Source organism: Ranitomeya variabilis, chromosome 2, assembly GCF_051348905.1.
Source record: "Ranitomeya variabilis isolate aRanVar5 chromosome 2, aRanVar5.hap1, whole genome shotgun sequence".
NCBI lineage: Eukaryota > Metazoa > Chordata > Amphibia > Anura > Dendrobatidae > Ranitomeya > Ranitomeya variabilis.
Window position 1 is genome coordinate 502,388,398 of NC_135233.1, and position 24,543 is coordinate 502,412,940.

Below are 24,543 nucleotides of genomic sequence, written 5' to 3' on the forward strand. Positions count from 1 at the left end.
TGCGGACTACATAATCCTGAATGCCCTGTACCCTTGCAGTGAGATGATCCACACTAGAAGACAGACTCTGAATGTCCATATCTGCAGCTGAGTTCAGAACCACCCAGAGATTAAGGGGAGGAGAGAGGCTAATCACAGTGCAGAGAAGAAAAAAAAATGACTTCAGGATTACTCTTCTCCCTCTTCTGCTGCATTAACAATTTGTGGCCTGCTGTACTGTTATGATCCGGTGGTAGGATCTCAAAACTGACCTGATACATATAACCAGAATGTTAGGACAAGTTCTGGGGATGTGGAAGCTATACTGACCGCAATCCTGATCCTATCCAACACACTAAAGGCAGCCGTGGAGCGTTACCTAAAAACCTAGACGCCTCTTCACAGCCTGAGAAACTGACTGCCCCTAGAGAGAAAGCAAAGACCTCACTTGCCTCAGAGAAATAACCCCAAAGTTATAGACAGCCCACCACAAATAATAACGGTGAGTTAAGGGGAAAATACAAACGTAGAAATGAAACAGGTTTAGCAAATGAGGCCCGCTAACACTAGATAGACAGAAAATAGATAGGAATCTGTGCGGTCAGTACAAAAACTATCAAAAATAAACCACGCAGAGAGTACAAGAACCCCCACACCGACTCACGATGTGAGGGGCGCACTCTGCACCCCAGAACTAACCAGCAAGCAAAAAATCACATAAAAGCAAGATGGACTGAACTCATCATATACTGAGAAACGTTTTCAAGGAAATAATGAGCAAAATGAACAAGCAAACTTAGCTTCTCCAGCAGGAGACTGGTCACAAGGAATATTCAGGAGAGCTCAGAATCAGGACTGAATACACCGACAGCAGGCAACAAATGAAGGTCCAGGTGAGTTAAATAGGCCCAGCATAGAAGGAAATGAAGCAGCTGAGCCCAGCCATATCGCTAAAGGCCACCAGAGGGAGCCCAAGAACAAACTCACACAGTACCACTCATGACCACAGGAGGGAGCCCGAGAACGGAATTCACAACAGTGGACCAAAATATGAAAAAATTATAGGTCTCAAAATGTGGTAACGCAAAAAATATTTTTTGTAATAAAAAGCGTCTTTTAGTGTGTGACAGCTGTCAATCATAAAAATCCGCAAAAAATCCACTACAAAAGTTAATCAAACCTCCCTTTATCACACCCTTAGTTAGGGAAACATAAAAAAATTAAAAAAATGTATTTATTTCCATTTTCCCATTAGGGCTAGGGTTAGGGTTAGGGTTAGGGCTAGGGTTATAATAATAAAATAATCTTTATTTTTATATAGCGCTAACATATTCTGCAGCGCTTTACAGTATGCACACATTATCATCACTGTCCCCGCCCGATGGGACTCACAATCTAAATTCCCTATCAGTATGTCTTTTTGAATGTGGGAGGAAACCGGAGTACCCGGAGGAAACCCACGCAAACACAAACTCTTTGCAGATGTTGTCCTTGGTGGGACTCCAGCGCTGCAAGGCTGCTGTGCTATCCACTGCGCCACCGTACTGCTAGGGTTAGGGTTAGGGCTAGGGTTAGGGTTAGGGCAAGGGTTAGGGCTAGGGTTATGGTTAGAGTTAGGGCTAGGGTTATGGCTAGGGTTAGGGCTAGGGTTAGGGTTAGTTCTAGGGTTAGGGCTAGGGTTAGGGCTAGGGTTAGGGCTAGGATTAAATTTAGGGCTAGGGTTTGGGTTAGGGTTAGGGCTAGGGTTAGGGCTAGGGTTGGGGCTAGGGTTGGGGTTAAGGGTGGGGCTATGGTTAGGGTTGGGGCTAGGGTTGGGGCTACAGTTAGGGTTAGGGCTACAGTTAGGGTTGGGGCTAAAATTAGGGTTAGGGATGGGGCTAAAGTTAAGGTTAGGGCTGGGGCTAAAGTTAGAGTTAGGGCTGGGGCTAAACTTAGGGTTAGGGTTGGGGCTAAAGTTAGAGTTAGGGTTGGGGCTAAAGTTAGGGTTAGGGTTGGGGCTAAAGTTAGGGTTAGGGTTTGGATTACATTTACGGTTGGGATTAGGGTTAGTGGTGTTTCAGGGTTAGGGGTGTGGTTAGGGTTATGGTTGGGATTAGGGTTAGGGGTGTGTTTGGGATAGGGTTTCAGTTAGAATTGGGGGTTTCCACTGTTTAGGCACATCAGGGCTCTCTGAACGGGACATGGTGTCCGATCTCAATTCCAGCCAATTCTGCATTGAAAAAGTAAAACAGTGCTCCTTCCCTTCCGAGCTCTCCCGTGCACCAAAACAGGGGTTTACCCCAACATATGGGGTATCAGCGTACTCAGGACAAATTGGACAACAATTATTGGGGTCCAAATTCTTTTGTTACCTTTGGGAAAATAAAAATTTGTGGGGCTAAAAAAAACATTTTTGTGGGAAAAAAAATAATTTTTATTTTCATGGTTCTGCATTATAAACTGTAGTGAAACACTTGGGGGTTCAAAGTTCTCACAGCACATCTAAATAAGTTCCTTGGGGGTCTAGTTTCCAAAATGGTGTCACTTGTGGGGGGTTTCTACTGTTTAGGTGCATCAGGGGCTCTGCAAATGCAACGTGACGCTTGCAGACCAATCCATCTAAGTCTGCATTCCAAATGTCGCTCCTTCCCTTCCGAGCTCTGCCATGCGCCCAAACGGTGGTTCCCCTTGATATATATGGGGTATCAGCATACTCAGGACAAATTGGATAACAACTTCTGGGGTCGAATTTCTCCTGTTAACTCTGGAGAAATACAAAACTGGGGGCTAAAAAATAATTTTTGTGAAAAAAAAAGAATTTTTATTTTCACGACTCTGCGTTATAAACTGTAGTGAAACACTTGGGGGTTCAAAGCTGTCAAAACACATCTAGATAAGTTCCTTAGGGGATCTACTTTCCAAAATGTTGTCACTTGTGGGGGGTTTCAATGATTAGGCACATCAGGGGCTCTCCAAACGTGACATTGTTAGGGCTAGCGGAACACACCGAGTAAAAATAGATGTTTATTATAAATGGTGAGTTCGCAGCCCGGGGTCCACCGAGCAGGAGAACCTGCTGCTAGTGAAAGGTGGCACTGTTTGGCGGTATAGACAAGCTCTGTTACCTCACAGAGCAGCCGTGAGAGGAAAGCACTGCGCCCTGTTAGCCTCACAGGAGCGCAAGCTTGCGCCGAACTGATAGCAGTCAGTGGTTATGCACACACACAATCTCCTCACCGGAGAAGCCGGTATTCTAGGGGCTTATTTCAGCCGGGTCCCTGAACACTTTCATGCATAACCATACTGGCGCAAAGCACATATTTGAATTGATACTAGCGCATGGCCATGCGGTAATTCGAGCCTTTTATAGCTGAAGCACAAACAAGACCTTCCTAGAAGGACCAATGAGAAGCTGCCACAAAGCCTGAGCACCTTCAGGACCTTCCAGGAGAACCAATGGCCTTTGCTGCAGTATCTAAGCATGTGACCCTCGATCTCCAATGAGAGATCTTACCCTGGGCATGCTCAGAAGGAGAAAAGCGGGACTTAGTCCCAAAAGCGTCTGCTCGCCGCTGCCCAGCACTGGCTTCAATGTCAGAAGCTGGAAAAGCAGCAGTAACCCTTTGCACAGAGTCAGACTGAGCGAGACACTGGGACCGACATCTCCGCTGAGCAGACTCCACTGCGGCAGGAGAAGAATGGGAGACCACAGTGGAGATGGACCGAGATTCCCCCTGTGCAGAGACGGGAACTCAACCCCTAACAGACATGGCGTTCCATCTCAATTCCAGTCAATTTTGCATTAAAAAGTCAAATGGCGCTCCTTCCCTTCCGAGCTCTGCCATGCGCCCAAACAGTGGTTTACCCCCACATATGGGGTATTGGCGTACTCAGGACCAATGGCACAACAACTTTTGTGGTCCAATTTCTTATCTTACCCTTGGGAAAATAAAAAATTGGGGGCAAAAATATCATATTTGTGAAAAAATATGATTTTTTATTTTGACGGCTCAGCATTATAAACTTCTGTGAAGCACTTGGTGGATCAAAGTGCTCATGACACATCTAGAAAAGTTCCTTAGGGGGTCTACTTTCCAAACAACTGTCACTTGTGGGGGGTTTCAATGTTTAGGCACATCAGGGGCTCACCAAACGCAACATGGCGTCCCATCTCAATTCCAGTCAATTTTGCATTGAAAAGTCAAATGGTGCTCCTTCCCTTCCGAACTCTGCCATGCACCCAAACAGTGGTTTACCCTCACATATGGGGTATCGGCGTACTCAGAACAAATGGCACAACAACTTTTGGGGTCCAATTTCTTCTCTTACCCTTGGGAAAATTAAAAATTAGGGGTGAAAAGATCATATTTGTGAAAAAATATGATTTTTTATTTTGACGGCTCTGCATTATAAACTTCTGTGAAGCACTTGGTGGGTTAAAATGCTCACCACTTATCTAGATAAGTTCCTTAGGGGGTCTACTTTCCAAAATGGTGTCAATTGTGGGGGGTTTCAATGTTTAGGCACATCATGGGCTCTCCAAATGCAACATGGTGTCCCATCTCAATTCCAGTCAATTTTGCATTGTAAAGTCAAACGGCGCTCCTTCCCTTCTGAGCTCTGCCATGCGCCCAAACAGTGGTTTACCCCACATATGGGGTATCATCGTACTCAGGAAAAATTGAACAACAACTTTTTCTGTCCAATTTCTCCTCTTACCCTTGGAAAAATACAAAACAGGGGGCTAAAAAATAATTTTTGTGGAAAAAAATGATTTTTTATTTTCACAGCTCTGCATTATAAACTGTAGTGAAACACTTGGGGGGGTCAAAGTTCTCACAATCACAACACATCTAGATAAGTTCTTTGGGGGGTCTAGTTTCCAAAATGGTGTCATATGTGGGGAGTTTCTACTATTTAGGTGCATCAGGGGCTCTGCAAATGCAACATGATGCCTGCAGACCAATCCATCTAACTCTGCATTCCAAGTGGCGCTCCTTCCCTTTCCGAGCTCTGCCATGTGCCCAAACAGTGGTTCGCCCCCACATATGGGGTATCAGCATACTCAGGATAAATTGGATAACAACTATTGTGGTCGAATTTCTCCTGTTACCCTTGGAAAAATACAAAACTGGGGACTAAAAAATAATTTTTGTGAAAAAAAAGAATTTTTATTTTCACGGCTCTGCGTTATAAACTGTAGTGAAACACTTGGGGGTTCAAAGCTATCAAAACACATCTAGATAAGTTCCTTAGGGGATCTACTTTCCAAAATGGTGTCACTTGTGGTGGGTTTCAATGTTTAGGCACATCAGGGGCTCTCCAAACGTGACATGGTGTCCCATCTCAATTCCAGTCAATTTTGCATTGAAAAGTCAAATGGCGTTAGTTCCCTTCCGAGCTCTGCCATGCGCCCAAACAGTGGTTTACCCCTACATATGGGGTATCAGCGTACTCAGGACAAATGGCAAAATAACTTTTGGGGTCCAATTTCTTCTCTTACCTTTGGGAAAATAAAAATTGGGGGCAAAAATATCATATTTGTGAAAAAAATATGAATTTTTGTTTTGACGGCTCAGCATTATAAACTTCTGTGAAGCACTTGGTGAGTCAAAGTGCTCACCACACATCTAGAAAAGTTCCTTAGGGGGTCTACTTTCCAAAATGATGTCACTTGTGGGGGGTTTCAATGTTTAGGCACATCAGGGGCTCTCTAAACGCAACATGGCGTCCCATCTCAATTCCAGTCAATTTTGCATTGAGAAGTAAAACGACGCTACTTCCCTTCCGAGCTCTGCCATGCACCCAAACAGTGGTTTACCTCACATATGGGGTATCAGCGTACTCAGAACAAATTGTGCAACAACTTTTTGTTTCCATTTTCTCCTGTTACCCTTGGTAAAATAAAACAAATTGGAGCTGAACTAAATTTTTGGTGAAAAAAAGTAAAATGTTAATTTTTTTTTAAACATTCCAAAAATTCCTGTAAAACACCTGAAGGGTTAATAAACTTCTTGAATGTGGTTTTGAGCACCTTGAGTGGTGCAGTTTTTAGAATGGTGTGACACTTGGTTATTTTCTGTCATATAGACCTCTCAAAATGACTTCAAATGTGATGTGGTCCCTAAAAAATATTGGTGTTGTAAAAATGAGAAATTGCTGGTCAACTTTAAACCCTTATAACTCCCTAACAAAAAAAATTTGGTTCCAAAATTGTGCTGATGTAAAGTAGACATGTGGGAAATGTTACTTATTAATACTTTTGTGTGATATATCTCTGTGATTTAAGGGCATAAAAATATAAAAATTCAAATTTGGAAAATTGCTAAATTTTCAATATTTTTGCCAAATTTCCATTTTTGGAAGCTGCCCCCAGGTATGCTACCAATATAAGGGAATATAAGATGCACCACCATTTTATTTAAAAGTTATTTTTTCGAATTTTTGCACCTCAAAATTTGGGGTGCATCTTATGGTGTTTTGCGTCTTATAATCCGCACAATACAGTAATTACTTTACAATTTATCGATTGTTGACAAAAACATTTTTTATGACACATTCTCTTTAATTTCTACAAATACATTATGTTGCATTATTAGAAACATTTGCCATGTAGGCACTTTATGTTTTTTATCTTTTGCTTCATATTTTTACAGTTTGCACAGTGCAGTTAATTTTTCACCTCAGTTCAACCATACTTAGTGGAGTACATACCATGAAAAATACTGCAGTGAGGAATGCACAATAAAATCATATTTTTTATCTATATACAATTTTTTTATACCAATTAAACTTGTTTTTTGTTTCTTTTATATTGTGTTCTCACAACATCACATAGCATTTCAGCTCTACCATTTAAATATTAGTAATAATGTTCAGTGATTATTGAGCAGTAAACGCTCAGACCTGCTCGACTTGACTAACGAGCATAATGTAAGTCAAAGAAGGAGTCGAACATTTTTCGATGGCCGAGTAGATAGGAGAGAGACAGTAAAAGAGAAATATGCTCGGGTCCCCGTAATAAGCTCATTTATATCTGAGCAACGCTCTGCACTGAAGCTGGGAATTCCCAATTCCCCTCTTGGGAGCACAGGGACTCCTCAGTCAGCTGGACTCTGTGAGCTATTTCTCTCTTATCTACATCAACCAATCATATGTACACTGTATGCAATGAAAAAGATTAAGTGATGTTCCAGCTCCAAAGGTAAAATCGAAAATTCTTTGTTTAATCCAGATTAAAAGATAAATGCTCCACCCACATGGTTCCTACCATCGAATCGATTATCTGTTTGCCCCTAGATCTCTGTTACCCAATATCCAACAAACAGATATAGTCCCCTCCCTTTTTTCTGACCACTCCTATATAACAGCTGACTTACTTCTCTCTAAACAATTTTCCCCGTGCAGGTCATGGCAGCTGAACGAGTCCCTTCTAGATAACCCCTCCACCAAATCTCATATTAATAAGGCTATTCTAACATATTTTGAGCTTAATAACAATGCTGAGACATCGCCCTTAATACTATGGGAGGCCCATAAAACCGTGATAAGGGGAGAATTCATTTCTATTGCGTCCCACTTAAATAGAATAAAAAACAAGAATTGAACTCTCTCCATAGAGATATAATATGATTAGAATCTCACCATAAAAGAACACTTCTGTCATAAACTCTCCTAGAGCTTACAGCCAAAAGGCATAAATTAAAAGACCTCCTTAGTGAACAATCTGCTAAGTTTTTCGCATCTTGGAGAAACCATATATTTGTTCATGGAGATAAAGCCTCCAAAAAAACTATGTCACTAATCAATAAAAGCTGTTTGGTATGTCTTTGTGGTATTTTCCTGATGAAGAGGTCAGATAGACCTTGAAACGCGTTGAATAAACCACCAGAGCTTTTCATTACATTTAAATCTGTATTATTGTGGCAGCGCGGACTTAATCCACAAACTATCCTGCACAACGACTAATCAAGAAAAGGCAGGCACATTGCCATTAAAACTAAAGCTGGCTCTAGAACCCAAAACTACTCCCAGATAGAAAAATAATTCTTACATTATTACAAATCTCTATACCAATTACGCCCAAACGAGGGGGAACATGAAAATACTCAAATAAGACAGGACATTAAAACCTTAAAACCTTCTTAAGAAATGTTAATCTCCCAACTGTAATTACTACTCAACAACAACAACTTGCCAGACCATTCAATTTTGTGGTAAGATGGCTCTGCGCCAATTTCTGGAGGCCAGAATCTCGTTGATTTACAAAGAAGGGAAAGATCCGGAACAATGTGTCAGCTACAGGCCTTTTTCGTTTTTGAAGACGGATCTAAAGCTATATGCGAGAATGATGGCTAACAGAGTTGCTGTCATGCTGCCTCAATTAATCTCTTTTAACCAAACTGGATTTGTGGAAATGAGAGAGGGGAAAGATAACACATACAAGATTCTACATCTAATGCAATAAGCAAAACTACGGAACATCCCGCTAGCATTAATGAGTATAGAAGCTGAAAAAACATTCGACAGGATAGACTGGCTCTTCCTACGGTAAACTCTATTAAAATTTGGCTTAATATCGCTATACCTATGAAGAGGGCGTATTTAGCCCATTGGGAAAGGGACATGTGTACCTTTTTTTCAGAATCACAGATAAGACATATCTACAGAAACTCCCATGGCCTGTCGAACTGTGTGCGCATTCAGGAAAACTTGTTCAAAATTATTACCAGATGGTATATCACACCTAAACGGATTCACAGATGGCACCATGCTGCAGCCTCTAACTGCTGGAGATGTGGAGCGAATGATGGTAGCTATATTCACATCTGGTGGTCCTGTCCGATACTTCGGCCTTTGTGGAATGAGGTGTCCTCAGTCGTACATAAGTTGTTGGGCAAGCGTGCCATCTTGAAACCTGAAAATATCTTTCTAAACGTCCCACTTTGGCCAAATGACAGATATGCTACTAAATTAGCTCAATTCATAATGGCGGCCGGGAAATCATTGATCCCTACAAATTGGAACTTACCTACCCTACCCACCACACAACAACTTTATTCCAAAATGGAACAAATATACCATATAGAAGAGTAAGCAGCAAGAGTCAATCATACCTCTGCTAACTTTCATAACATCTGGACATCCTGGACCCAATTTAGGACACAGACTTCCTTTTACTCTGCAGTTTTGCCATAATTATCTAAACATCCCGAGGTGCTACTACAACTCCCCCTCTTCCACTTCCCTACCCCTCCCTCTCCAGCACTCATTCCCCCACTTTTACTTCTATCCTTCCCAACTGCTCTCTACCTCCTCTGATGTTCACCCCATTTTTTCAACAAAATTGAAAGATTCTGTTAATCCAATGATTATGGTAATTAAATTTCTACATGCTAGATATTGGCCGTTCATTTTACCTGTAATACGATGGAGTTTCTGTATTTTGCTATGGTAATCTTTTCTGAATATGATTGTTATACGATATTCTCTCAATAAAAAGAACATGGAAAAAAAAAAGATAAATGCTCCAAGACAGCACTCTGAGTCAAAGGGAAAAGTGACGTGTTTCAATCGCTGCAGCGATCTTTGTCAAAGCTTGTTAATCTGCATCCCCACAATGCTTTAAATCACACTCACACCAATCAATTACACACATTAAATAACATGACAACATGTCATGTCCTCAACGTCAAAGATAAGTTAGAGAAATAACAATAAGAAATGTAAAATGCTGTTTCGAATTGGGGAATCAGGCCAGTAAAATATTGGCTTTTCTAGTACGCCAGCACAACACGTCTAATGCAGTATTACAGATCCGGGCACATGATGGTTCATTGGTATCCTCTACCGAGGAGATCCTACAGTGTTTTCACGATTACTATAAATCTTTATACAAGTCTAGTAGTGATGTTGGTGTTCCCGAATGTGTAGACTATTTATCGGACATATCGTTCCCCTCATTAAGTCCAGCTCAGCAAGCCTTTATGGAGGCTGAGTTTACTCTGGAGGAGGTGGAGCAGGCTATAATGGATATGGCCACCGGGAAGGCCCCTGGACCCGATGGGTTTCCTATTGAGCTGTATAAGAAATATCGAGGTCAACTGGCACCACTTTTATTGAAGGTACTTAGGAGTGTATGGGAGGGAGAGACTATGCCCGAAACATTTTACGACGCAAACATTATTGTACTTAAAAAGGAGGGGAAGGATCCCCTGGAGTGTGGATCGTATCGCCCCATATCACTAGTAAACGTAGATTACAAAATTTTTACTAAAACATTGGCCACTAGACTAAATACGCTCATATTGGACCTTATACACCCAGATCAAACTGGCTTTATGCCTGGGAAAAGTACTTCTATCAATATCAGGCGAGTCCAATCGGTGATTCAGTACAGCTCTCTAGAGCCGGATAATAGTTGGGCGCTAGCATCGCTGGATACGGCCAAAGCGTTCGACTCTCTCGAGTGGCCTTTCCTCTCCGCGTGTCTGCAGAAATATGGTTTTGGAGAAAAATTTATTAGGGGGGTAGACACGTTGTATTAGAATCCTAAGGCGCGTGTAATTGTAAATAACTCCACCTCTGATTCTTTTACCTTGCAGAGGGGAACCCGTCAGGGATGCCCTCTGTCCTTGTGATAGAGGCTTTAGCAATACGCATAAGATCTTCCAAAGACATCAAGGGAATAAATACAGGTCCTTCTCAAAAAATTAGCATATAGTGTTAAATTTCATTATTTACCATAATGTAATGATTACAATTAAACTTTCATATACTATAGATTCATTATCCACCAACTGAAATTTGTCAGGTCTTTTATTGTTTTAATACTGATGATTTTGGCATACAACTCCTGATAACCCAAAAAACCTGTCTCAATAAATTAGCATATCAAGAAAAGGTTCTCTAAATGACCTATTACCCTAATCTTCTGAATCAACTAATTAACTCTAAACACATGCAAAAGATACCTGAGGCTTTTAAAAACTCCCTGCCTGGTTCATTACTCAAAACCCCCATCATGGGTAAGACTAGCGACCTGACAGATGTCAAGAAAGCCATCATTGACACCCTCAAGCAAGAGGGTAAGACCCAGAAAGAAATTTCTCAGCAAATAGGCTGTTCCCAGAGTGCTGTATCAAGGCACCTCAATGGTAAGTCTGTTGGAAGGAAACAATGTGGCAGAAAACGCTGTACAACGAGAAGAGGTGACCGGAACCTGAGGAAGCAGTGGACTGAGTCTGGTGTGGAAACATCCAGAGCCACCGTGCACAGGCGTGTGCAGGAAATGGGCTACAGGTGCCGCATTCCCCAGGTAAAGCCACTTTTGAACCATAAACAGCGGCAGAAGCGCCTGACCTGGGCTACAGAGAAGCAGCACTGGACTGTTGCTAAGTGGTCCCAAGTACTTTTTTCTGATTAAAGCAAATTTTGCATGTCATTCGGAAATCAAGGTGCCAGAGTCTGGAGGAAGACTGGGGAGAAGGAAATGCCAAAATGCCTGAAGTCCAGTGTCAAGTACCCACAGTCAGTGATGGTGTGGGGTGCCATGTCAGCTGCTGGTGTTGGTCCACTGTGTTTCATCAAGGGCAGGGTCAATGCAGCTAGCTATCAGGAGATTTTGGAGCACTTCATGCTTCCATCGGCTGAAATGCTTTATGGAGATGAAGATTTCATTTTTCAGCACGACCTGGCACCTGCTCACAGTGCCAAAACCACTGGTAAATGGTTTACTGACCATGGTATTACTGTGCTCAATTGGCCTGCCAACTCTCCTGACCTGAACCCCATAGAGAATCTGTGGGATATTGTGAAGAGAAAGTTGAGAGACGCAAGACCCAACACTCTGGATGAGCTTAAGGCCGCTATTGAAGCATCCTGGGCCTCCATAACATCTCAGCAGTGTCACAGGCTGATTGCCTCCATGCCACGCCGCATTGAAGCAGTCATTTCTGCCAAAGGATTCCCGACCAAGTATTGAGTGCATAACTGAACATTATTATTTGATGTTTTTTTTGTTTGGTATTAAAAAACACTTTTATTTGATTGGTCGGGTGAAATATGCTAATTTATTGAGACAGGTTTTTTGGGTTATCAGGAGTTGTATGCCAAAATCATCAGTATTAAAACAATAAAAGACCTGACAAATTTCAGTTGGTGGATAATGAATCTATAGTATATGAAAGTTTAATTGTAATCATTACATTATGGTAAATAATGAAATTTAACACTATATGCTAATTTTTTGAGAAGGACCTGTATTGCAGATCGTGTGGATACCATTGGCCTCTATGCTGATGATATGATAATATTTATGGATAAAATAGAAGAAACTCTACCACAAGTGACAGCAACCATAGATAAATTTAGTAAATTTTCCGGCCTATATATAAACTGGGACAAGTCTGCCCTGATGCCTTTATCTCATACTTCGGTTCCCTGTCTCAGGGCTCTCACATCGCTACCTGTGGTTTCCAACTTCAAATATTTGGGTATTCACATGACTCAATATAGTCGGTTGGACCTACAACAAAACATTTACCCACTGTTAGATTTGGTAAAATCTAAATTTACAACCTGGAGTAGACTCCCCCTTTCTGTTGCAGGCCGCATTAATCTAATTAAAATGATACTGCTTCCCAAACTCAATTACTGCTTTCAACATGGTGCTGTACCAATACCCAAGTCATTTTTCGCAAAATTAAACTCCTTAACCCCTTCCCGACATTTGACGTACTATCCCGTCGAGGTGGGGTGGGCCCCCATGACCGCCGACGGGATAGTACGTCATACGCGATCGGCCGCGCTCACGGGGGGAGCGCGGCCGATCGCGGCCGGGTGTCGGCTGCATATCGCAGCTGACATCCGGCACTATGTACCAGGAGCGGTCACGGACCGCCCCCGGCACATTAACCCCCGGCACACCGCGATCAAACATGATCGCGGTGTACCGGCGGTACAGGGAAGCATCGCGCAGGGAGGGGGCTCCCTGCGTGCTTCCCTGAGACGATCGGTACAAGGTGATGTACTCACCTCGTACCGAACGTCTTCTCCCTGCAGGCCCCGAATCCAAAATGGCCGAGGGGCTGTATCCGGGTCCTGCAGGGAGCACTTCCGGGTCGGAGCAGGCTGCAGATGAAAGCTGCAGCCTGCTCCGATGAAAGTATGATCGCCGATCTGATAGAGTGCTGTGCACACTATCAGATCTGCGATCTGTGATGTCCCCCCCTGGGACAAAGTAAGAAAGTAAAAAAAAAAATTTCCACATGTGTAAAAAAAAAAAAAAAAAATTCCTAAATAAATAATAATAAAAAAAAAAATATTATTCCCATAAATACATTTCTTTATCTAAAAAAAACAAACAAAAACAATAAAAGTACACATATTTAGTATCGCCGCGTCCGTAACGACCCAACCTATAAAACTGGCCCACTAGTTAACCCCTTCAGTAAACACCGTAAGAAAAAAAAAAAAAAACGAGGCAAAAAACAACGCTTTATTACCATACCGCCGAACAAAAAGTGGAATAACACGCGATCAAAAAGACGGATATAAATAACCATGTTACTGCTGAAAACATCATCTTGTCCCGCAAAAAACGAGCCACCATACAGCATCATCAGCAAAAAAATAAAAAAGTTATAGTCCTCAGAATAAAGCGATGCCAAAATAATTATTTTTTCTATAAAATAGTTTTTATCGTATAAAAGCGTCAAAACATAAAAAAAGATATAAATGAGGTATCGCTGTAATCGTACTGACCCGACGAATAAAACTGCTTTATCAATTTTACCAAGCGCAGAACGGTATAAACGCCTCTCCCAAAAGAAATTCATGAATAGCTGGTTTTTGGTTATTCTGCCTCACAAAAATCGGAATAAAAAGTGATAAAAAATGGTCACGTGTCCGAAAATGTTACCAATAAAAACGTCAACTCGTCCCGCAAAAAACAAGACCTCACATGACTCTGTGGACCAAAATGTGGAAAAATTATAGGTCTCAAAATGTGGAGACGCAAAAACTTTTTTGCTATAAAAAGCGTCTTTTAGTCTGGTTTCACACTTGCGTTTTTATCTGCATGCGTTTTTTAAAAAAACCACATGTGTGAAAAAATGCATGTAAACGCGGTAAAACGCATGCGTTTTTATAGAAAAACACAAGAAAACAAGAAAAAAACAAAAAACCCTAACCCTACCCCTAACCCTACCCCTAACCTGAAATACGTGGCACTGAAATACGTGGCACTGAAATATACGTTTATATACATATATACGTATATAAGTGCCACGATATTTCAGTGGCCACGTATTTAAGTGCCACGTATTTAAGTGCCACGTATTTAAGTGCCACGTATTTACGTGCCACGTATTTACGTGCCACGTATTTTTCAGTGCCTGAAATACGTGGCACTGAAATACGTGGCACTGAAATATCGTGGCACTGAAATATCGTGGCACTGAAATATCGTGGCACTGAAGTATTTACGTGCCACGTATTTTTCAGTGCCTGAAATACGTGGCACTGAAATACGTGGCACTGAAATACGTGGCACTGAAATATTGTGGCACTTAAATACGTGGCACTTAAATACGTGGCACTTAAATACGTGGCTCTTATATACGTGGCACTTATATACGTGGCACTTATGACTGTCAGAAAATGTTCAGTAAACGGTTAGGGGTGAGGTTAGGGGTAGGGTTTCAGGTAGAATTGGGGAGTTTCCACTGTTCAGGCACATCAGGGGCTCTCCAAACGCGACATGGCGTCCAATCTCAATTCCAGCCAATTCTGCGTTGAAAAAGTAAAACAGTGCTCCTTCCCTTCCGAGCTCTCCCGTGCGTCCAAAAAGGGGTTTACCCCAACATATGGGGTATCAGCGTACTAGGGACAAATTGAACAACAACTTCTGGGGTCCAAGTTCTCTTGTTATCCTTGGGAAAATAAAAATTTGGGGGGCTAAAAATCATTTTTGTGGGAAAAAAAATATGTTTTATTTTCACGGCTCTGCGTTGTAAACTGTAGTGAAACACTTGGGGGTTCAAAGTTCTCACAACACATCTAGATAAGTTCCTTGGGAGGTCTAGTTTCTAATATGGGGTCACTTGTGGGGGGTTTGTACTATTTGGGTACATCAGGGGCTCTGCAAATGCAACGTGACGCCTGCAGACCAATCCATTTAAGTCTGCATTCCAAATGGCGCTCCTTCCCTTCCGAGCTCTGTCATGCGCCCAAACAGTGGTTCCCCCCCACATAGGGGGTATCAGCGTACTCAGGACAAATTGGACAACAACTTTTAGGGTCCAATTTATCCTGATACCCTTGTGAAAATACAAAACTGGGGGCTAAAAAATCATTTTTGTGAAAAAAAAAAATAATTTTTATTTTCATGGCTCTGCGTTATAAACTGTAGTGAAACACTTGGGGGTTCAAAGTTCTCACAACACATCTAGATAAGTTCCTTGGGGGGTCTAGTTTCCAATATAGGGTCACTTGTGGGGGGTTTGTACTGTTTGGGTACATCAGGGGCTCTGCAAATGCAACGTGATGCCTGCAGACCAATCCATTTAAGTCTGCATTCCAAATGGCGCTCCTTCCCTTCCGAGCTCTGTCATGCGCCCAAACAGTGGTTCCCCCCCACATAGGGGGTATCAGCGTACTCAGGACAAATTGGACAACAACTTTTAGGGTCCAATTTATCCTGATACCCTTGTGAAAATACAAAACTGGGGGCTAAAAAATCATTTTTGTGAAAAAAAAATAATTTTTATTTTCACGGCTCTGCGTTATAAACTGTAGTGAAACACTTGGGGGTTCAAAGCTCTCAAAACACATCTAGATAAGTTCCTTAGGGGTCTACTTTCCAAAATGGTGTCACTTGTGGGGGGGTTTAATGTTTAGGCACATCAGGGGCTCTCCAAACGCAACATGGCATCCCATCTTAATTCCAGTCAATTTTGCATTGAAAAGTAAAATAGCGCTTCTTCCCTTCTGAGCTCTGCTATGCGCCCAAACAATGGTTTACACCCACATATGGGGTATCGTCGTACTCAGGACAAATTGCACAACAACTTTTGTGGTCTAATTTCTTCTCTTACCCTTGGGGAAATAAAAAAATGGGGGTGAAAAGATCATTTTTGTGAAAAAATATGATTTTTTATTTTTACGGCTCTGCATTATAAACTTCTGTGAAGCACTTGTTGGGTCAAAGTGCTCAACACACATCTAGATAAGTTCCTTAAGGGGTCTACTTTCCAAAATGGTGTCACTCGTGGGGGGTTTCAATGTTTAGGCACATTAGGGGCTCTCCAAACGCAACATGGCGTCCCATCTCAATTCCAGTCAATTTTGCATTGAAAAGTCAAATGGCGCTCCTTCCCTTCTGAGCTCTGCCCTGCGCCCAAACAATGGTTTACACCCACATATGGGGTATCAGCGTACTCAGGACAAATTGCACAACAATTTTTGGGGTCCAATTTCTTCTCTTACCCTTGGGAAAATAAAAAATTGGGGGTGAAAAGATCATTTTTGTGAAAAAATATGATTTTTTATTTTTACGGCTCTGCATTATAAACTTCTGTAAAGCACTTGTTGGGTCAAAGTGCTCACCACACATCTAGATAAGTTCCTTAGGGGGTCTACTTTCCAAAATGGTGTCACTTGTTAGGGGTTTCAATGTTTAGGCACATCAAGGGCTCTCTAAATGCAACATGGCGTCCCATCTCAATTCCAGTCAATTTTGCATTGAAAAGTCAAATGGCGCTCCTTCCCTTCCGAGCTCTGCCCTGCGCCCAAACAATGGTTTACACCCACATATGGGGTATCAGCGTACTCAGGACAAATTGCACAACAATTTTTGGGGTCCAATTTCTTTTCTTACCCTTGGGAAAATAAAAAATTGGGGGTGAAAAGATCATTTTTGTGAAAAAATAAAAAAATATGATTTTTTATTTTTACGGCTCTGCATTATAAACTTCTGTAAAGCACTTGTTGGGTCAAAGTGCTCACCACACATCTAGATAAGTTCCTTAGGGGGTCTACTTTCCAAAATGGTGTCACTTGTTAGGGGTTTCAATGTTTAGGCACATCAAGGGCTCTCTAAATGCAACATGGCGTCCCATCTCAATTCCAGTCAATTTTGCATTGAAAAGTCAAATGGCGCTCCTTCCCTTCCGAGCTCTGCCCTGCGCCCAAACAATGGTTTACACCCACATATGTGGTATCAGCGTACTCAGGACAAATTGCACAACAATTTTTGGGGTCCAATTTCTTCTCTAACCCTTGGGAAAATAAAAAATTGGGGGTGAAAAGATAATTTTTGTGAAAAAATATGATTTTTTATTTTTACGGCTCTGCATTATAAACTTCTGTAAAGCACTTGTTGGGTCAAAGTGCTCACCACACATCTAGATAAGTTCCTTAGGGGGTCTACTTTCCAAAATGGTGTCACTTGTTAGGGGTTTCAATGTTTAGGCACATCAAGGGCTCTCTAAATGCAACATGGCGTCCCATCTCAATTCCAGTCAATTTTGCATTGAAAAGTCAAATGGCGCTCCTTCCCTTCCGAGCTCTGCCCTGCGCCCAAACAATGGTTTACACCCACATATGTGGTATCAGCGTACTCAGGACAAATTGCACAACAATTTTTGGGGTCCAATTTCTTCTCTAACCCTTGGGAAAATAAAAAATTGGGGGTGAAAAGATAATTTTTGTGAAAAAATATGATTTTTTATTTTTACGGCTCTGCATTATAAACTTCTGTAAAGCACTTGTTGGGTCAAAGTGCTCACCACACATCTAGATAAGTTCCTTAGGGGGTCTAATTTCCAAAATGGTGTCACTTGTTAGGGGTTTCAATGTTTAGGCACATCAGGGGCTCTCCAAATGCAACATGGCGTCCCATCTCAATTCCAGTCAATTTTGCATTGAAAAGTCAAATGGCGCTCCTTTGCTTCCAAGCTCTGCCATGCGCCCAAACTGTGGTTTACCCCCACATATGGGGTATCAGCGTACTCAGGACAAATTGTACAACAACATTTGGGGTCTATTTTCTCCTGTTACCCTTGGTAAAATAAAACAAATTGGAGCTGAAATAAATTTTGTGTGAAAAAAAGTTAAATGTTCATTTTTATTTAAACATTCCAAAAATTCCTGTGAAACACCTGAAGGGTTAATAAACTTCTTGAAAGTGGTTTTGAGTACCTAGAGGGGTGCAGTTTTTAGAATGGTGTCACACTTGGGTATTTTCTATCATATAGACCCGTCAAAATGACTTCAAATGAGATGTGGTCCCTAAAAAAAAATGGTGTTGTAAAAATGAGAAATTGCTGGTCAACTTTTAACCCTTATAACTCCGTCACAAAAAAAAATTTTGGTTCCAAAATTGTGCTGATGTAAAGTAGACATGTGGGAAATGTTATTTATTAAGTATTTTGTGTGACATATGTCTGTGATTTAAGGGCATAAAAATTCAAAGTTGGAAAATTGCGAAATTTTCAAAATTTTCGCCAAATATTCGTTTTTTTCACAAATAAACGCAAGTTATATCGAAGAAATTTTACCACTAACATGAAGTACAATATGTCTCGAGAAAACAATGTCAGAATCGCCAAAATCCGTTGAAGCGTTCCAGAGTTATAACCTCATAAAGGGACAGTGGTCAGAATTGTAAAAATTGGCCCGGTCATTAACGTGCAAACCACCCTTGGTGGTGAAGGGGTTAATCACATCCTTTATATGGGGGAAGACCAGGCCCAAACTTAAATTATCTATTTTACAGAGACCAAAAAAGGGGGGTGGGGCGGCTTTACCAGACCTCTATCTGTACTACCTTGCTGGGCAGGCTAAGGCGATAAGTAAGTGGATGCCTAATAGCTCCTTACCTAATTCTGAAAGTCACTTAATACATTCTGCCCGGATTGATTGCCCATTGGGATTTTTGGAGATGGAGAAATCTGGTGCTTGTCGTCTGTTGCCTATGCTCCGACTAGCGAGATTGGTATGGAGACAAATAAAAAGAATTATTAAATTTGTGGATATCATAGCTGAAATGCCACTGTGGAATAATGGTTATATACCAGAATTACTGAATCACCCATCCACTGATTTCTGGATCTCCTATGGTGTTGTTTCGGTGAGCGATGTACACAACCAGGGGTTTTTTGTAACCTTTGAACAATTACAAAATAATTACAACATCCCTAGATCTCAATTCTTCCGGTATTTACAACTAAGGTCAGCTTTCCAATCGCACATACGAAATGTAGGTACGGGTCGGGCGATCTCCTCTTTGCCTTTGATAGGTATCCTCAAATCACAGGGTCCTCAAGGACTCATTTCCTCTCTATATACATATTTACTATCCATGGGAGATGGGTCGGTCATCAATTCTGTCAGAGGGAAATGGGAGGAACTCCTTCCCGATGTATTGGGAGAGGAGTGGGAAGATATTCTTGAATCTTCAACTAAAGTTTCCCCTTCAATCAATAATAGGATGACCCAGTTATATATCATATATCAGGCCTATTTGACCCCGACACGACTCTTTAAAATGGGTTGCCTGCACTCGTCAGACTGCTTACGGTGTCATATGTCTGATGCAGATTTTATCCATATGATTTGGAGGTGCCCTGTAGTTCTCCATTACTGGAGAGAGGTAACGACATTATTAACATCTTTATTGTCGATCCCTGTCCCGCTCGAACCATTGACCTGCTTGTTCGGGGTGTGGGATACGGAGACCTGGGATCATTATACTGGGATCTTTCTCCGGGAGGTGCTCTTTTTTGCAAGGAAGGTATTGGCGTTAAGATGGATGGGTGGCTCCCCCCCGACCCTTAGAGTTTGGATTGATCTAGTGAATTCGATTATTCCATATGAAAAAACAATGTATCAAAATAGAGGTTGTCCAGGTAAATTTGAAAAGATATGGGGCAGATGGAATTCCTCTTATTGTACCCTATAGTCTGCACTGACTAGACATCTACATAGAAAGGAGGGCCTGTGGTTTTCGGGGACATCGCTTATAGAGCAGGATTCAAATCTGTTTTTCTTTCGGCGACCAACTATTAATGGTTAAAGTTGTTAAAGTTGTATAATAGGTTTTTTCTCATAAGGAACTACTGATTTACCATGTACATTCCATCACCTTTGTAACTTCTAATATGATGATGTTTTGCAACTATTTGTACTTTACGGTATAATTAATGACGATAATTGCAAATGTGTGTAATGTTTGTTTATTCTGAACTAATAAACGAATTAAAAAAAAAAAAAAAATGTAAAATGCTGCACATAAAAAGTTGTACAAAATTTGTACACATCCAAAAACATATATGACAAATGTTTTAAGTAATTAACAATGAAACATTATTTCATTGAATTTGTTAAAGCAATCTGAAAATCATGTGCCCAAATAACAAATCCAGAATGCCTCACGAGTAGTGTTGAGCATTCCGATGCTGCAAGTATCGGGTATCGGCCGATACTTGCTGTATCGGAATTCCGATACCGGGATTCCGATACTCTTGTGGTATCGGGTATCGGGTATCGGAACAACATTAATGTTAAAATGTGTAAAATAGAGAATTAAAATAAAAAATATCGCTATACTCACCTGTCCGACGCAGCCGGGACCTCAGCGCAGGAACCGGCAGCGTTGTTTGTTTAAAATTCCCGCTTTTACATGGTTACGCGAAGTCCCGGCTTGTGATTGGTCAGGGCGGCCATGTTGCCGGGCCGCGGACCAATCACAGCAAGCCGTGACGAAAATACGTCACGGCTTGCTGTGATTGGTCCGCGTCCCGGCAACATGGCCGCCATTAACCAATCACAAGCCGTGACGTCACGGGAGGCTGGAAACGCGCTCATTTTAAAAAGGGCGCGTGTCCAGCCTCCCGTGACGTCACGGCTTGTGATTGGTTGCGTCGCGGTCAACCAATCACAAGCCGGGAGGCTGGACACGCGCCCATTTCAAAATGAGCGCGTCCAGCCTCCCGGCTTGTGATTGGTTGATCGCGGCGCAACCAATCACAAGCCGTGACGTCACGGGAGGCTGGACACGCGCCCATTTTAAAATGAGCGCGTGTCCAGCCTCCCGTGACGTCCCGGCTTGTGATTGGTCAGGGCGGCCATATTGCCGGGACGCGGACCAATCACAGCAAGCCGTGACGTAATTTCGTCACGGCTTGCTGTGATTGGTCCGCGTCCCGGCAACATGGCCGACCTGACCAATCACAAGCCGGGAATTCACGTAACCAAGTAATAGCGCGATTTTTAAACAAACAACGCTGCCGGTTCCCTCGCTGAAGTCCCGGCTGCGTCGGACAGGTGAGTATAGCGATATTTTTTATTTTAATTCTCTATTTTACACATTTATATGGTTCCCAGGGCCTGAAGGAGAGTTTCCTCTCCTTCAGACCCTGGGAACCATCAGGGATACCGTCCGATACATGAGTCCCATTGACTTGTATTGGTATCGGGTATCGGTATCGGATTGGATTCCGATACTGTGACGGTATCGGCCGATACTTTCCGATACCGATACTTTCAAGTATCGGACGGTATCGCTCAACACTACTCACGAGTAAGGAGACACCATTTGATGTCTCCCCGCGTGATGTTCTCTCAATTTGTTCTATTACAAATACTTCTAAAATGGCAAGAAACAAATATTTTTCCACTAATGAAATGTTGCGATTGTTGTTCATAACATTAGAAAGTTCATATAAATGTTCCAATATACGTTTTTTCAACTTACGAGAGATACATCCCACAAAGTTTATTTAAGCATCTCTTGTCCGCGTTCCTCTTCATATGCTCAGACGATTTCTCTAAAGTGGCCTTGGTGTCCTCCAATGTATTCAAGAAATCCTTCATGAAAACATTGGATACAGGTGCACCAGAAGTGCCCAATACTGGAGGAGGGATTCCTGGCTGTTGACTAAAGACAATAAAAAATGGAGAACTTGCTGAAGACTCATTTGCGTGGTTGTTATAGTAGAACTCAGCCAACGGTAAAAGCTTGACCAAATTGTCATGATTAGTGTTGAGCGATACCGTCCGATACTTGAAAGTATCGGTATCGGAAAGTATCGGCCGATACCGGCAAAATATCGGATCCAATCCGATACCGATACCCGATACCAATACAAGTCAATGGGACTCATGTATCGGACGGTATTCCTGATGGTTCCCAGGGTCTGAAGGAGAGGAAACTCTCCTTCAGGCCCTGGGAACCATATAAATGTGTAAAATAAAGAATTAAAATAAAAAATATCGCTATACTCACCTGTCCGACGCAGCCGGGACCTCGGCGATTGTAAGCGGCAGCGTTGTTTCTTTAAAATTCGCGCTTTTACTTGCTTACGTGAATTCCCGGCTTGTGATTGGTCAGGGCGGCCATGTTGCCGGGACTCGGACCAATCACAGCAAGCCGTGACGAAATTACGTCACGGCTTGCTGTGATTGGTCCGCGTCCCGGCAATATGGCGCCGTGACCAATCACAAGCCGTGACGTCACGGGAGGCTGGACACGCGCGCTTTTCAAAATAAGCGCGTGTCCAGCCTCCCGTGACGTCACGGCTTGTGATTGGTTAATGGCGGCCATGTTCCTGGGACGCGGACCAATCACAGCAAGCCGTGACGTAATTTCGTCACGGCTTGCTGTGATTGGTCCGCATCCCGGCAATATGGCGCCGTGACCAATCACAAGCCGTGACGTCACGGGAGGCTGGACACGCGCGCTTTTCAAAATAAGCGCGTGTCCAGCCTCCCGTGACGTCACGGCTTGTGATTGGTTAATGGCGGCCATGTTGCCGGGACGCGGACCAATCACAGCAAGCCGTGACGTAATTTCGTCACGGCTTGCTGTGATTGGTCCGCGTCCCGGCAACATGGCCGCCCTGACCAATCAGAAGCCGGGAATTCACGTAAGCAAGTAAAAGCGCGAATTTTAAAGAAACAACGCTGCCGCTTACAATCGCCGAGGTCCCGGCTGCGTCGGACAGGTGAGTATAGCGATATTTTTTATTTTAATTCTTTCTTTTACACCTTTTTACATTAATGTTGTTTCGATACCGATATCCGATATTACAAAAATATCGGATCTCGGTATCGGAAATTCCGATACAGCAAGTATCGGCCGATACCCGATACTTGCAGCATCGGAATGCTCAACACTAGTCATGATGCGTTGTTGAAATTCTGCAGGAAGTTTTCCAAAATCTGGTTGACTCCATCTGTCCCTTGGATTGAGGGTGATAGGTAAACTAGAAGCCAAGTACTACGTTCAGAAGTTTGCACAAAGCTCACAGGAATCTGGATTTGAACTGGACACCCCGGTCGAATACAATGTGATGAGGAAACCCATGAAGATGGAAGATGTGCTGAATAAATTTCTTCGCAAGCTCTGAAGCGGACGGAAGGCCTGGCAATGAGGTAAAATTGAGAAGTGATCCACCCGTACCCATATGACAGAACAGCCTGAGGACACACACACCTTTGCCCTCAATGCCTTGGTAGCATATTGCCTTGGACTTTATTACAGACCTTCTTGTGTCCTCAGGCTGATAATTTAACACACGTGACACACATATTCTTTCATATATTTTTATTACTTATTTTTTATTCTTTAAATAAGAAAATGATCCATTTATTTATTTATATATATATATATATATATATATATTTCTTATATATATATTCCTTTTTTAATATATAGTCTTCTTATCATGGTAATCTCAATCCCTTGTTTTCTTGGCGAATGTCTTGAATTGGACTGTGGCTCATTCGCTTGATGGATCTGTGAGGTCCTTGCTCATACACCTTTTTTAATGGGTTTGTATCTTCTTCAGTCTTGCTCCTTTTTCTTTATTCTTTCAGACATCTGAAAAAAGAGAAAAAAGGATGGTATATTAATATATGTATATATTTTTTTAATTTTCTTTTCCATCTAACTGTGTCTTTTAATCTGCACTGCCGTTTGTTTTATCATGTGTCGGACCCATGAACTCTGACATTAAGTGACATGTGATCCCTCCTGGCACCAGATTTAAATGTCTGAATCTACTTAAACAGCTTGTAGAGATATTGTGTATGTATGCATCTCCTGAGGAAGAAGTCTGATGGACTTCGAAACACGTTGAGAGAAGAGAGAATAAAGCATAACTTTTTATCATCTGCACGTCTGGATCGTCATTATTACAGCAGCGCGGGTAATATCCCCATTTTTTCCAATTTATTACTACAAATCTGTCAGTACTCTGACCAGTGGATCTGCGGCAACTGTCGACTCTGATGAGTGCTATATACTGTGGAATATCGGGTGAGTGCAAACTGAATATTAATTTTAAGCTACCATCGGATGAGACGCTATTAGCGTTTTTTCTCCTATAGTGTTTCTGTGTCTCTAACTTTTGATCAGGGTCATTTGGATGTTTTGGGTTGTCATTATGATTTAAAAAGAGAAAACACAGTAGTTTGACAATAAATGACTTCACCCTATTGCTAACCATGAGTGGAGAAAAAGTTTTGGTTTTATCTTTCGTATTCTCTGAAAAAAGGCCAAGAAAGCAAAAATTCTGCTGG